Source organism: Pagrus pagrus (genome assembly GCF_965226575.1).
Source record: "Pagrus pagrus genome assembly, chromosome: 4".
Taxonomy (NCBI): domain Eukaryota; kingdom Metazoa; phylum Chordata; class Actinopteri; order Spariformes; family Sparidae; genus Pagrus; species Pagrus pagrus.
In genome coordinates this window covers 1723581-1740235 of record NC_140188.1, presented here as the reverse complement: position 1 = coordinate 1740235, position 16655 = coordinate 1723581, and the positions used below count along the sequence as shown (strand labels likewise).

The 16655-nt window shown below is 45.2% G+C and overlaps 1 protein-coding gene across 7 annotated transcripts in view; it reads right to left on the bottom strand.

Moving 5' to 3' along the window:
- The window catches only part of LOC311256094 (nesprin-2), a 33517-nt gene extending 18692 nt beyond the window's left edge, over positions 1 to 14825 (bottom strand). For all 7 annotated transcript variants that reach the window (XR_014622441.1, XM_084350893.1, XM_084350894.1 and 4 more), the window contains exon 1: positions 14646 to 14825. The gene's annotated coding sequence lies outside the window, so the exon portion shown is untranslated. The remainder of the gene's footprint in view (positions 1 to 14645) is intronic.
- Positions 14826 to 16655: the final 1830 nt, after the last annotated feature.

Sequence of the window (16655 nt, the reverse complement as noted above, 5' to 3'; positions counted from 1 at the left end):
ACACACACACACACACACTTTGGTGACAGACAGGGGTAAACAAAGGGACAGACAGGTTCAGTTTCAGACCAGATGAAGACGTTTACCACCTCAGTCTCAAGAGAACAAACATTAATATGAACATCTGTTGAACATGTGGACACACACACACACACACACACACACACACACACACACACACACACACACACACACACACACACACACACACACACACACACACACACACACACAAAATTGTTTCCCCCAATGAGCTGAAAGTGTGAATGGAAAGAGAGAGAGAGCATCGTTGTGTGTGTTGATGAGTCACCAGCTGCCTGCAGCTCACTGTACTGCTGCCAGGCACACACACACACACACACACACACACACACACACACACACACACACACACACACACACACACACACACACACACACACACACACACACACACACACACACACACACACACACACTTAAAGTTAATGACTATTAAAGACCTCATTTTTCATGTATTCCAGATCTGTTGTTGACTCTTTCCGCCTGCTCTCCATTATAATATGAAACACGTCAGCAGTCTCAGTCCTGATCAGCACTGAGGTCACGTCCTCTCTACTGTTGGATGAGTTAACCTTCTACACTTTACATAATTTTGTAGGCTGACCTGAAGTTAGCATCGCCCTGATTCCTTCCACAAAAAGCCTCTGTGGGATTATTCAACTGGATTTTGGATTATTGCAGAAAATAATCTCAGGTTTATGATTCTTACAGGTTTTGTTCATTAAGATAAGTAAAAAGCTAATGCTAGGCTACAAACAGACGACATCACGGTCACATGACTTAAACGTCTCCACCACTGAGCGTCTTACTGCACAATTACTATCCAGGTTTCTATAAACTGATCAATGTACGAGTTGTAAAGTCAGAGTGAGAACAGTGTGTAACTAAAGTGGGCCTCTAAAGACGGACTAGTGAGGAGACGAGTCTCCGTGTTCGCTGTGAGGACGTTTAATGTCCCCGACAACCTCTGTAGTCTCAGTTAGACACTTGTTAGCAACCGCTAACCGTTTTTAACACATGAAGAGCTTTATAATTAAACTGTGGACATTAATGAATTTAATGAACATCTCTTAAGCTTGTGTCAATCACACATTATTTCGGACATCAAAAAAACTGATTCCAGTCTCCAGTCTTTATGCTAAACTAGGCTAACCAGCAGCAGCTTCATATTTGACAAACAGATACAAGACTGGTATCAATCTGAACATCCAACCCTCAGCAAGAACGTCCAGAGCCTGAAGCCAACGACAGGTTCGTGTCTGGTAGGTTTCCCTGAGTAGGCAAAAATTTGAATACGAGACAGGGATGAACGCACACACACACACACACACACACACACACACACACACACAGACACACACACACACACACACACACACACACACACACACACTTGAATTTGCATCAGCTGGATTAAAGCAGGATTACTATAAAACTATTCAAACAGTCAAATATTAGAGTTTTCTGTCTCAAAGGACGTTCACAAATGCTAAAAAGCTTCCTGTTACAGCGACACACACACACACACACACACACACACACACACACACACACACACACACACACACACACACACACACACACACACACACACACACACACACACACACACACACACACACACACACACACACACTTCAGAATTATAACTACACTTCATAATCTTCTCACACATTTCAGCACGTCCTTTTCACAGCGACGGTGAAACTCTGTCACTTGTTTTGTTGTTTTTATGAAAGAGGCAACACACACACACACACACACACACACACACACACACACACACTGTCTGTCCCTCAGTAAGCCTTTAACCAAACACTTCACTCAAACAGACAATGAGTCTGATACCTGACATCACTGATGATGTCACACACATCATCACCAGCTGAGACAGACACAAACACACACACAAAAAAATCCCTGCGATCGTATTGGACAAAGGAGTTGGCAGCGAAGTGTGATTGGTTGTAATGATCGACGCTCCGTCATCCAATATGATTCCCCGAAAGCTTTCTGCGTGTGTGTGTGTGTGTGTGTGTGTGTGTGTGACCTCTGTGACTTTGATGCCTCCGACAAACGTGTGATGGGACAGACAGCCGGCCGAGTCTCAACACTGTAACGTCACTCGCTCTTCTTCTCTTCCTCTCAGGATCTGGCAACATTTCTTCTGTCCGTCATCTTATTTAAGCTCCAGTTCCTCACATCAACATCTGTACGTCTCCACTGTGATCATCAGGTCACATCTGGAGAGAGATCTGCTGTGGAGCTTTAAAGGCACCAACATGAAGAGGCTGCTGCTCAATTTCAGAGCAAAGAGGGCTGAATATTTGGTTGACATTAACTCTTTCCTCCACGAGAATATAACCAAACCCAGCTGGTCACTGGCTCTGCATGTTTCACTGTTCTCACCACGCTTTGGGGACGATTTCCTGGAGCTAAATCGATACTCAATGCAAGTTAAAGTTGCTCTCAGAGGTTGTTTTTCCCAAGAGACCGTCCTCACAAGAAAAATCAGCCTCTGCTGCCTCCAAATGACATCAAACTATGTTCAAGCAACAAAGCCCTCCAGCAGTCGCAGGAAATATGACTCTTCTGAGATGTGAGCCAGTGAAAGTCGAGTGAGTCGTATTTACCCGTCGGTCCCTTTTGTGTCTTCAGTCATCATCCACTGCCTCAACATCCTGTTTCAACAGGAAGCACAATATAATGAACTCAAAAAAAAGTGTCATGCTCCCGAACGCTGCTTCACTCAGACTTTATTACTGAAGATAAAATTCTTGTCAAGCTTAATTTGCATTCGATTATTAAACTTGTTTCGAGGTATCTACACTGACAGCTCCTGACTGCAGGAGGGCCTGAGCTTATCAGATCCTCCTCTGTAGCTCCACTTTAATTGAATGAATTAAAAGACAATCTAGTTTCAGGAAGCTTTATCTCGAATGTCTGAAGTTTCCGGTTCTTACATCGAAAGTCAAAAAGCTTTTACTACTTTTAAAAAGGTCAAACAGTGGCCTGGTTCTAATGCTGCTTTCCAGAAATCTCATCGAGTCACTGTTTTCACCCTGTTGGCAGATGTTTGTGTTCGATACCAGCAGATTTCTCCGGATTACATAATGTTTTATGTCTCTGTAATGCATGTTGCTGCTCTGCCTGCAGGAAGCAGCCAGACGAGCAGCGTGAAGGGAACGAGAGGAGGCAGCTCATCTTCACTATTAAGACTCACCCCTGCTGAGATGATGAGGATATCAGCTCCTCTGCTGTACAATGCACCGCAGCAGGAAAAGGGAAGGAAGTGAGTTCATGTTATTAAGATTAAGAAAATGGCTTTTGTTCGACCTGATGGTGATACGGAGCTGAGGAGCAGATTGAGGTGAGAGGAGGAGAAAGTGAAGTTAGACTCGGAGGACTCGGCTTAGACTTAAAGAAGATTTAAATAATATCATTGTCCTGAGACAGAAACCTGAAACTGGCAGTTAAATGAGAGAGGACGAGGGGCAGAGCCGGGTTTATACGCAGCTTTATTAGGATGGTGGTCAGAGGTGGATTTATGCCGTCAGGTCTGCATATAAACTGGAGGATGTTCAGCGGTGGAGGTGATGATATTCACACACAGACGATGTGAAGACGGCAGAGGAAGAACTGAATATATGATGAGTTTACTCTGAGGACGACTGATGGAGATGAATCTCGATGCAGACGTGACAGATTCTCCATCGATGCACAGACGGATCACGACCCGGAGTTTGCATACATAAAATTATAGCCTACTGACATTAAAGATCTCATGAAGCGACTGGTGGAGTGTTATTTGCTGTGTAGATGTATTTGCAGTAAAAACAGACAGCCAGGGAGGGACTCGTCGTGGTTATTGGTTGGCGTTTAAAGTAGCCAATAGCAAGTAGACGTAGGCCAGTTTGACGACAGGTACTGAGGTGGTTTTCTTGCTGGGTTTGACCGGCAGCACCCAGGGCCGTAGTCGGCAAACAGGCCGTCTAACCGTACTAACTGCGTTCAGTCCAGATTGTATATCAGCAGCTCACAGAACTGAACCAGAACCAGAACTGCAGTTGTCAATATGAGCAGATTTATTGTGATGTTCGTCTTTTTCACGACCTTTTCTGAGCCCAGTTGGCTCCATGTTGGTGTTTGTTCTGGTGCTGATGAGACGATAGTTCACTGAGCGCTTTGACACAAAACTACATGAGGTTTGACTTTTACTGTTGCAGTCTGATTTTTAAAGGATTTTCTAAATAAAAAAAGAGAGCATGTTTTCATCTGACCGCTCGTATTCACTGATGAAATAAAGATGCAGTTCCACCTCATGCTGCAGCAGGAGGCTGGTTTTTAACCTGTTTCGTTACGGCATGTTCACCTGGCCAACGAGGTGACATTTTAATTAGTTTGTGACCTTCACGTTCAGAAAGCTCCACTCAAACTGGCATCCAGCAATACTGTGTGCGTGTGTGTGTGTGTGTGTGTGTGTGTGTGTGTGTGTGTGTCGAGAGAAGCACTGCAGGTCAGCGAGTGCAGTTTGGAAAATGCTGGAACGAAGCAGTGAAATGCATCACTCGCTGAAGGAAAAAGAGATGAATGGCTCCTATTAGAGCGCGGCAGCTTTAGAGGGAAAGTGATATTCAGCTGAGGAGGTGATGAAGGTGAGAGGAAGTTAAGACTATTAGAGCCGAGACTGATTAAAATAACGTCTGCGTCCCGAGACAAAGTTAATCATCCCCTCTGCTCCTCAGCTGAGAACACACACAGGCCGCCGTGTGACCACGTTCGAACCGCTTCTGTCGACCAAGTGTGAATCGTCTCATCCTCTCAGACGCTCTCAGTTTGGGACATGCAGATAAAAAAGAGGAAACTCATCTCATAAGCCGCCGAAGAAATAAAGCAGCATTAAAAGGAGGATTACGTAAAACACAACAAGCTGTAAAACATCGCACATGAACTGATGACGCTGATACGTGTCAGCAAACAGGTGCTGATCTACACATCCAGCATCCACAGAGCAACAACCATCACATCTGAGCCGTTTAAGTACAAAACTCACTTTGTTTTTTTGCTCTGGTTTAGTCTCAACCAACCTCCAGTATCGAGCTAGCTGCTAAATGCTCCTCTTTCACCAGCCAACTTTATCTGCTTGGCGTCTTTTCTCTGGGACACTCGCTCCTCCTGAAAACACCATAAAGTTGTTTGTCTGTTTCTTTTGATTTATAACTTCTGCACACTAGCGTTGCTCTTCACGCTCACAGTCAAACCATGAAGTTCACAGTCAAACTGGAGGTTCTGATCCATCATCACAGAGCGTTAACAACACATAGACAGCAGGAGGTGTGTGTGATTCAACAGCTGCCTGTGTTGGTTTGGCATCTGAAGTGCATGAGGAAGCAAACAACAGTAAAATGCTGAGGGTTGTTTATCGACAAGCATTTATGATTTTCTCTCCAGGACTTGAAGAACTAGCTGAGCTTTTCTTTTTTCCAGTTTGGGTCAAAGTTTGAGGCGGCAGCTCAAGTTTCTGTCTGCCAGTTAAAGGTCCGCTGTGAGAGGCCGAGGATCGAGTGGTGAGGGTGTAGATTGAAACCCACTGACCATCCCTCCCCTTCCAAGCCTGTAGCAGAAACTACGGTGGGCGCAACAAAAGTCTGAGGTCGTCTCTGGAGCCAGTGTTGGTTTGTCTGTTCTGGGCCACTGTAGAAATACGGCAGTGCAACATGGAGGACTGTGGAAGAGGACCAGCTCCCTCTGCAGATATAACTGGCTCAAAACACATTGATTATTAGTTCCAGGTGATTCTACACTAATGAGAACATAATAATGAATATTCAAGTCTATCTCTGCTATTACACCCCCGAAACCTACAACTCTGGACCTCGTCTTGGCCACAGGTCTTGACAGTTTCCAGCAGGGCTTCTCCTCAGTGCACGTAATATAGTCGACTGTCATTGCAGGCAGAGATGTTCTGATACCTGGGCTGAGTGCCGGTCTGTCGTGCTCTTTCGCGAGATGCATCTTCTTTATAAAGGTCGCTGACTCGTGCGACCCCTCCAGACTACAGCCTTGCATACCGTACTGTCGCCGTCTTCATGGTGGGGTTATCCAGAAGAAAATATTGCCACATAGCTGACATGTTGCATTTAGAAAATCGGGACCCTGCTAATTCTCAGCTAGCTCCGTTAGCTCTGCTTAACGTTACACACTGGAAATCAAACTTCTTCTTTGCCGCTCTAAAAACAGAGCAGTTGTCAGGGGGAGCACAGCTCAACCTCCTGTGTTTTAGAGGGTCCTGTTTCTAAATGACGTGGTATCGGGTCGGTGCGTAGACTCACATACTCACCAGTATTTTGACACTGTTATCGGAATCAGAACAGGGTGAAAATCGTTAAAAACACCTCAGAAACACTGTAATAAACGCTGGCAGTGTGGACCAGCCTACAGGCTGTAATGACAGTGAATGTAATCCTGCTCAGTCTCAGCCCTGATCTGAACCGTCCTCCAGCAGCTGAGCGAGTCCTCACTTCACTGGACTTTCCTCTTCTTTCTAACCTTGTGACGACTCTCACTCCGACACACATCGTGTTTTAAAAAGCCCCGAACACAGCCGCCTGGTGACACCTGTGTGTGTGTGTGTATGTGTGTGTGTGTGTGTGTGTGTGTGTCCTCTGTCTCCTCCACTGTCAGAAACTCTCCTCCACCCTCCTCCTCCTCCTCTCTGACAGACTGTGTCGTACAGTACGACTCTGTTACCTTTAGGACGCCTCCACCTGCAGAATCTGAGGTCAACCAGCCATAAATACTCCAACTGCTCCGTCACCAACATGTTTTGGGGGATATGACACAGTTTTACCAGGAGGATCCTCAGAGAAGTAACATCTCCACATCTCCTCCTCTCGGCCCCCAACATGAGTTTATTGTCTCATCTGGACAAAGGGGGGCTGGAGGGGAACAAACAGCCTTTCTGTCCTCTTCAGAGACAGACAGACAGAAACGGAGGAGAAGAAGAAGAAGAAGAAGAAGAAGAAGAAGAAGAAGAAGAAGAAAAGGAGGAGGAGGAGGAGGAGGAGGAGGAGGAGATAAAAGACACCTGATCTCAACTATCTCATTTCGTAGAGACGTTGGGGGACGAGGAGGAAATGGAAAAGGAGACGGTGAGAATATCTGGAGGGGGATAGTTTACAAATCCTCCCAAAAAATAACCGACAGAAAGAAAATGGAGCCGTGGAGCCTCAGGGGGGAAGAGAGACACAATACAGTACGTCTCATAGCCGTCAGTGATAGTCTATATTTCTCTCGTTGTCAACACGTCCCCGTGAAAAGACCGACAGTCTCTCTCCTCCACAGCTCTCAGACAGATTATATCCACAGCCACATCGCCGGACGAGCGGCATCGATTCGTCCTCGTTCTGTGTCAGAGATGTTAATCGAGTGTAAAAGGAGGAAGGAAGTTAACGCAGTCTGGATGTGGATGAAAGAGACCGTTTCACATTAACAGTATTAAAAGCCTCCGTTCACTCAAACAAGTTTCCTTCTGTGTGTGAAACAGTAGATTGCTGTTTCAGTGAAATGTGAGATGTTTCCTCCTCTGAGGGCTCGAAGTAACCGAAGACAAGAGAGCGTGTCAGGACACTTATTCTTTAATGTTAGCAGAGTCACATGTAGTCCTGAAAACTGGCCAGTCAACCCTGAACTCCCGTCATCTAGTTCCCACGTCCTGCTGCTGCGTATGGTTCAGAGAGAGAGCACGTTGAAAGTATGATAGTTTCATGACTTTACAGATCCATTGTCAAATTATCTGTGGACCATTTTCTCAAGATGACGTCCTCAAACGTCTTGTTTTGTCCACAACCCAAAGATCTTCAGTTTACTGTCACAGAGGAAAGAAACAAGAAAATATTCACATTTAACAAGCTGACGTCAGAGAATTTTGACTTAAATGATAATAAAAGGATACTCAAACTAATTAATCGATTGCCAAAATATTTGGCGGTTTATTTAATAGTTGTCAACCAAATTTTGTTGAGGCAGTCGTATGACGTCGTCTCAAAATGTCGACTTTATTCTCGACATTTTGACTTTTTTGCAGAAAGAAAAAGAAACACACTCCTCTCATTTGTTCCTCACCCTCTGACCCTGACACTCCTGTAGAAACGACCTCGTTATGGACGTGACGACTATTTCATATTTCGAGTATTCTTGTACAATTTAAGCCAAAATTCTCTGATGTCAGTTTGTTAAATGTGAATATTTTCTTGCGTCTTTCCTCCGCTGTGACAGGAAACTGAAAGTCTTTGGGTTGTGGGTAAAACAAGACGTTTGAGGACGTCATCTTGGTCACAATCATCAGCTGCAGCCCTTAAAGTCACACCTCAGTCTGATTATCTCACCTCTCTGTTCTCTTCAACACGGTTTTAAAAAGGAGCCACGCACATTGATTTCTCTCAGACTTCCCTTCAGATCTCAGTGTAAACAGCGTCGAGGCCACGAGAGACTAATCGTCTCATTTGTTGACAGTAATTATGATCCGTTCTTAAGAGCTAATGAGCCAATGATGTGTTGATCTTCAGAAATACCTTTGACGGAGCACACAGACTGCTGGGAATAAACTTCATCACTGTATAAATCCAGATAATGATACGGGCCCTGGGGAGGATCTCGGTGCAGGACGACGCTGTTTCACTGCGACGACTCTCTGAGGTGCTGTGACCGTAAAAAATACCAACTGCACCGTTTAAAACATCCATTTATTCTTCTTAAATACACAGAAACAGCAGCCTAACATTTCTCACTTGTGATTTATAAAACCAAAGCAGACAGATGTGACGTTATAACTCCAGCTCCGTGATTATGTCAAATTTAGTTTCAGGCTGAGGGGAGACTTTGAAATTTCTGAAGGTGTCAGAGGAGCCTTTTCACTGAGCAGATCTTAATCTCATGACCCAAATACGCCGACGTTTCTCCGGAAGATTTGAATGTTAAACTAACTAAGCTGGAAGTGGCGTCACAAGGCGGCGGAGAGCAGCGAGTGATACGGACTGAAAGGGGAAGTGTCTGAGTTTGGGATAAGAGGAGAGGATCACAGACGAGAGCGGAGGAGAGGGTGGTGACTCTGATATAAAGACTCAGGCTCTGAACTGAAGCGATGTTCATGTCTTTAACCACATGAGACACCGACAAATATTGTTTCCACTGCCACGTCCTCTGCAGCAGCGCGCCGTGACGGGGTTTGTCAAAAATGGCTCAGGAGATTTCTTTGTAGTGATTAACGGGCAGTTTAAAACAATCAAAAACCTAAAACACCAGCGTGTGAAGGAACGTCAGTGCTGCCCGGCCCGGCCTGTCTCCCAGTACCACCGTGTACCTCAGGAGGTGACGGTCTGATAGACCCGTAGTTTCAGCTCGGAGACGTAAAAGCAGCCGGTTCACTACTTAGTCTGACAAACAAACTCAACTCACAAAATGTCAAGAAAGGAAATATTCTGACACCTGTCCCCTCACTGAACAGGAAAATACAACCGTACAGTAACTGTTATACGTCGTACATACACTTTATATTTCTATTAAAACAGCCCAGCTGACGCCGGCTCACCTGTTATCCTCCTGTGTGTTTAAATGACTTCTGCACAGACGTTGTTTCCTGTGTGAGATTACAGACGGGGGGTGAATTCACGCCCAGGGACGAATAAAGACGAAGATGTTGGTAAACTCACTGAAAAGAAAAAAATAATGTCCACAGAGGAGAATTATATCTTTAATCAGTTTCTCTTTTATGTGAAACAAACGGCCCAGGAGGAAAATCTGCCCGGAGGCACAAAAACACAACTCAGAATTCATTTAGACCAAAACAGCAACAGAGCCAGAGTGAAGTTCTGGTCGGCTTTGCAACAGAAACCAGAACCCTGCTGCTGCTGCCGTTTCTGGGCTTTACAATGAAACCAGACCAGACCTGAAAGTAAGACCAACAGACTGATCAGAACCCGTCCTTCTGTCTTGTTAGGCCCCACTTCAGAATCAGGTCCATCTCCTAATACGACTAAAACCAGTTGAGACAAGAACTGCGTCGTCATCCATCGACCACTGAGCCCTGGACCATCGTATCATCGTGATTTACAAACCTCCTCCCTGCCAGAAGTAAGTGGATCTCCTGTCCCCTCAGAGTTTCCACAGGCGAGAGAAAATACAAGTTTGTTACGTCTTCACGTCCCGTTTATAACTCATCGGCCATGGCAGTGCTTCACTGAGGATGTGGTTGCCCGACCCTCGAGAAGCAGCGGCTGCAACTACACTGTCGTTTAATCTCTTGATTATCTTCTCTATTAGTGGTTTGGTTTATAAAATGTGAGAAAATGATCAGTGTTTCGTCCTTAAATGTCTTGTTTTGTTCACAAACCAAAGATCTCCAGTTTACTGTCACAGAGGAAAGAGACCAGAAAATATTCACATCTAACAAGCTGACAGAGAATTTTGACTCAAACCAATAAATCAAATATCATAATAGTTGATTAATAGTTGAAACTCGTAATTTTTCAAAGAGTCGATTGCTTGTCACCATTTTCTCAGTTACAGTTCTCCTTGAAGGGATGAAAACAGAAGGTTTAACGCTTTAAAAACGATTATTCTTTAGGAGTTCAATCCTGTGGATAAGCAAATACACACTGTATGATAACTGCCTTTTTTCACACCACAGTATACGTTAAAACTGTCACACCGCTGCAACCCTACAAACTACCAACAGACTAATCAATTAATTGTTGCAGCGGTTGGAAGCTGGAGGAGTTCAACAGAGACTGGACTCTATTAAACATGCAGGTGAAGCAGGTTAACTGTTTAGCAGAGCAGAGCAGCCTCAGTGTTGCCATGTTCAGGCTGACGGTAATAAAACACAGCCCAGTCGGCCTCACCGGGCTGTAATGAGGTCACTGTGTCGGCACAGCAGGTGTCCTCGTGCAGAAGACTCCTGCAACGAGTCTGAACAGGGTATCTGTGCCGGTCGTCTGGTTATGGTGGAGATGGAAGATGAAAGTGTGACCTCATCAACTTCACAGATTTTTTTGTAAATATATGCAGCAACAGGCAGGTGTCTGATAACTTCTGATACTCAGACTTTCTCCATCATCTTCTCACCTGTTCCTGAAGCATCACACCCACACAGACTCTTGAAAACAGTCCAAACATAACAGCAAACCTTGCAAAGGAAACCACACTGGCCCCGCTCGGCCCTCTCTGGCCCTTCAGTGGAAGCTAACAGAGTATTTCCTGCGCAGAGGGCCGACGTGCTGCAGGTAACAGCAGCTATAAAGCTGAAGGAAGCAGGCCGTTTAATGGTGTAATAACATTATGTGTTGTTATGGCCGTCGGAGGTGACATTAGCCTGCAGATGTTAGCTGGCGAAGAGTCAGCGTGGACCGGGGCGGAGCCTGGGGACATCATGAAGGTAGTCTGAGTCATAACGAAGCCCAGCAGCCTCAGCAACACTGATAAAACACATAAATGGACTTTAACAACGCTGTTATCAAGTCACAACCTGCTCTGCTTCCAACTCAACTCCTTACTTTCTCTTTTCTTCCTCCTCTTCCTCCTCCTCCTCCTCCCACACCTGTTTTCCACAGGACAATAACAGCTTCATTCTGACACACTCTCAGCTTTCATTATTGTAGTTTCAGGTGTGAACGAGGTCAAACAGGTCTCCTGGTATAATTCCTCCTCTCAGGTGACACAGCTCAGGTCGCTGTAGTGAAACTGTGCCACAGCCATGTGACACCTGACACAGTTACAGTGTTCAGCTGCAGGTCGGTTCACCTGAGCTCAGTGACACTGTAACCCTCCACCTGGAGTCCATACAGGACGTGACCTGTGAGCGTAACACAGCGGTCACCCTGTGAGACGAGCCACGAAGCTGAAGTACTCAAACACTCACACGGGTTCCTGCAACATGTCGGTCAGTTTCTTATAAGTTCAGAGAGCACAAGTCTGAAGAAGAGGAGGCTGCAGACCATGTAGGAAATGATGATGAGGATTTGATTTATAATTGAAAATACCATTTGTTGATGGGGGGCTGCATAATATCAGAAAAACAATATTGCAATACTTTTGGTTTTCTGCGACATAGAAAAGATCTGTGTGGAAGAAAGGCCCCGAAACAAACTCAAAACTGATCCAAGAAACTTTAAATTGGACTAAATTATGAGGCGCTGACACGATTGCTTTGAAGCTTCAACCGTTGCCATGGTAACCGACGCCCAAAATCAGTGTTCGACAGCGTCTGTGTTTGGTTTGTTTTTTTGTCTTTCTGTCTTTGAAGACACCATACCGCCTCAGAGCACCCGTCGTGTATTTCACTACAACACCCGGGAGCACAAGTGGCTTTAAAGGACTCCACGTGTTTTAAAACTAGAAGTGGACCGACTGTCGGGGAGATATTCAGCAACTTTCTTGTTTATTTCTCATAATCAGCATCGGACCTGGAAAAGCCGTATCGGTCGAGCCCTAATTGAAACAGAAAATCCCATCCTGAGCTTTTAATAGTCGACACATTAAGTCGTCATCAATAACCAGAACCAGAGTAACGCATCATAACGTTGAGATCTGTGATTTCTTTTAGCTCGTTTCCAAAATCTCTGCCCTGTTTATAGTCTTATGGATGCTTTAATCTCATATTGTGTTGTATTGATCCTGCATCGTGGAAAACAACAAAGACATTGTTCAAAATCACATCACAAACCTAAACAGCCTCCGTCTCCAGCGCTGCAGAGCTGCAACAACGAGTCGATCGAAAGAAATTTAATTGGCGACTATTTTTGATCTTTTCAGTCATTTTTCAAGCCCCAACTCTCAAACATCGTCTGGTTCCAGCTTCCTAAACGTTTTTTCTGTTGTTTATGACAGTAAATGAAGAGTCTTTGGTGTTTTGGACTGTTGCTTGGACAAAAGAAGACATCTGAAGACGTCACTTTGGGCTCTGGGAAACTGTGAGGAGCACGTTTCACTATTATATGGACTCAACAATTAAATCTATTAATTGTGAAAATATCGAAAGCGAGAACAATCGTTAGCTGCAGCTCTTTCTGCTCGTGAACACATCAACCTTCACTAACGATGTAAATAACTAAGTAAACTAAATATGAAGTGCATCACCCTCACAGATTAGTCAACTGATGAAATAAACTGAAAGGTTTGCAGCGCCGGTGTAAGACGGAGCCCTGAACACATCAACATGTTCATGTTGATCAGTGAAGATCTGTCAGAACCAGGTGTTCGTCTGAGAACTGGACCCGAGAGCGAGAGCGACAGCAACACGGCGTCACGGTTAATTGTTCCTTCAGTTCGGCGTGGCAGCGGATCAGAACAGGTCTGAGTGCTGAGTGTTGGTGGGTGGAGACGCCGTTTCACCACAGACACATTCCTGCAGCAGCATCAGCTGATGGTTCAACTCACAGCAGCATCGACACAGTTCACTGCCAAACACTGTCTGACTGTGTGTGTGTGTGTGTGTGTGTGTGTGTGTGTGTGTGTGTGTGTGTGTGTGTGTGCTTAGACCCACGTACGCGCCGATACCGATGCCTGCATTCTCAGCAGTATCGGCGGCATTTCCGATACCGGTATCAGAATCAGCACAACTCTAGGAACTACCACAGAAGTGGACAACGCCGGTCTCTAGTCGTGGTTTTAAATCGCTCCTGTTATCGTTGTCCTGCAGGAATAATCGTCCTCCAGGTGGACACAGGTGAGCACGACAGATATGATGGATGGCGGCGACCTCGGTTGATTTTGAGGATCAAAAATTTAAAAAAAAAGGTCTCATACAAACAGAATCACTCCACAAATCAATGAAAGAACATGAGCCTGAACTTCTTCCCGATGCAGCTTCAGCACGTGTTTTTAATCTTGTTGGATTATTTGACACGAGCGTCACAGCTGAGGAATATTGATCGTCATATCTACCAATCAATCACTTATCTACTCTGAACAACAACATACATATACTTATAATAACAGGGGACAAATAAAGTGAACTGACTCCTCCACTATCTGCACCAGACCAGCACCAGGCCAGATACCTGTCACTGTCACCATGGCAACAGAGGGACCCAGGCACACACCACACACACACCTTTGTAAACTCCTGTCCCGAGGGCAAACAGGGCACTGGATACACTCCTGACAGCCCAGTGTCAGGGAATGACACACAAACACACGCACGCACGCACGCACGCACACACACACACACACACACACACACACACACACACACACACACACACACACACACACACACACACACACACACACACACACACACACACACACACACACACACACACACACACACACACAGCAGTCCAGTCCAGGAAGAAGAAACCGGTTCCTGAGCCGCACACAGGCTCAATTACCGCCCTCACAGTCTCACATTAGTCTGCTGGATGTTTCCTGAACGCGAAACAACAACAACAGCGCGAGAGTTTCGCCTCACGTGACACCTGAAACTTGTTCTCACGCGGATAAAACAGCTGGAGTCTCAAACAGACTCACACACACATGAGACTGCAGGAGCGGAACAACAGGTAAACGTGCGTTGATTAACGTCTGAGGGATGACTGACTCACCTGCTGCTGGATGAGCTCATTTCAGGAAACGTGACGAAGCTGAACTCCAGAACCGCTGGGAGGAAAACTTAAAACACTTCCGGTGGTCCAGGTGAGGCTGTATCCTGATCAGCTGCTGCACTGAGACATTAAACTCACCTGCAGAGGACAGATACACCTCCAGTCTGCAGCAGGAACTAAACCAACAGCGACTGAGCTGCAGCACGAAGCTACCTGCAGCAGGTACTTCACAAGCCCCGCCCCCTCTGAGCCTGACCACACACACACACCTGCAGCTGCTCACCTGCATCACGCTCCGCTGGCTCCCGTCACCCATTTTGAAACAGACGCCTCCTCAGATGTGTCCTGCTCCCCTCCTCACCCCGAGTACAGTCAACTCTCACATCCTGAAATAACTTTTAATTCACATATTTATTTGTTGTATTAATGTTTTTATGGAGCAATGATCAATCAAACTGTTGCTCGTGAAGGACGCACGGAAGTAGAGCTGATTTCGGAATGGGACGCGGCCCTGCTGGCCTACTTTCCATCGGTCATCAAGTCATAAACACATAAAACTCCCTGATCCATCATAAAACTGTAAACAAGGATTCATTCTTCATCGGAAAACACACTGATGAAGCTTCACCCTCAGCACTGTACTGCACTTATTACTTGTTTGTTGCCTTTCAAAATAAAACTACAAGATGCAGACAATATATATAATACACCACAATAAACACAAGGTAATAAAGAGTGAAAGTAAAATAGGCAATACACAGAAATGGGGACATTAAAGGAACAATATGTCCCAAATGGGAAATTCAGCCATTTTCTCCTCCCTGAAAAACATTTCTGGAGCTTCACAGCAAAACAGCGTTCCTGCTTTCTCCCACACAACTGAAGCAGCTGGAGACTCGTTTTAAAACTCCATTCAAACTTTGCCGAATTAGTTGTTAGCACTTCCTGTTAGCAGTGAACCTGTGGACGTACAGACAACGATCACTGGATCACTGTGATACTGAAGAAACTTAAAAACATGATGTTTCTAAGGCAAGTTCTGCACCTGTACAGACAGCCACAGATTTCTGAATTTCTTTGGTTGTTTTGTCTCCAGCTGCTTCAGTTGTTTAGGAAAATGCTGCAATGCTGTTTTGTTGTGAAGCTCCAGAAACATTTTGTGGACTACGAGAGTTTACCTGACTTTCCTCCAAGTAGTGACTGAGAGTAGAAAGTAAAAAATGTCTCATTTCTTGGGGTTAATTGTTCCTTTAATACATTTTTTTAAGGTGGAGACTTAAAAGATGCTAATTCTACAAGCATCACATCCTCATGAATCTGTCGCAGCGTCAGAAACTAAATCTAAACGTGATGATTGAAAACCACAGGATGCAGATTAACACTTGTCCTACTGTTGACATTAGATATATGTAACTACTCCCAGGTTTCCAAACCTCCCTTTAATCCCCTGAAAAAATCTGATGACATGACCTCTGTGTCAACCCTGAAACTGGAGCAGCCGTCATTAATCTTATTATTCACACCCGCTCCTTTCAAAACTGTGACGTTTCAAAATATCTGCTGTGAAAGCCAAGCAGCCGTGTTTTGGAGATCGTCTTTCGGTTTTACCACGAATACAAAGAATAGAAAAGATCTAGACGTGGCGTGTGTGACCTTCCTGAGATCGGCCTGATAAGGGTTAGACCCTGTGAGATGCTGCAGGTGAAGGAAACCTGGGTGGACAAGTCATGTGACCTTTGTCAGAGAAGAGGCCTGGCAGCAGGTTTGTTCTCGCTGAAACAGATATCAGTGGAGGCTTGACATGGCTTCAGCAGTTTGAGCTCTTCCCTCTGCAGCTCAGTGGAGATTCGTATTTCAACATACCTCCAGCTGTCACACGACTGCTGTGAGTCGTTGTGCAACAGAGACGTCCTGGAAAGGTGCAATCAGTGATCCACAGGTAAACAAACACAGGGCGTCTTTCTCTTCAACAACACACCAGTGACATGCTCACACACCCACAATGAGTTG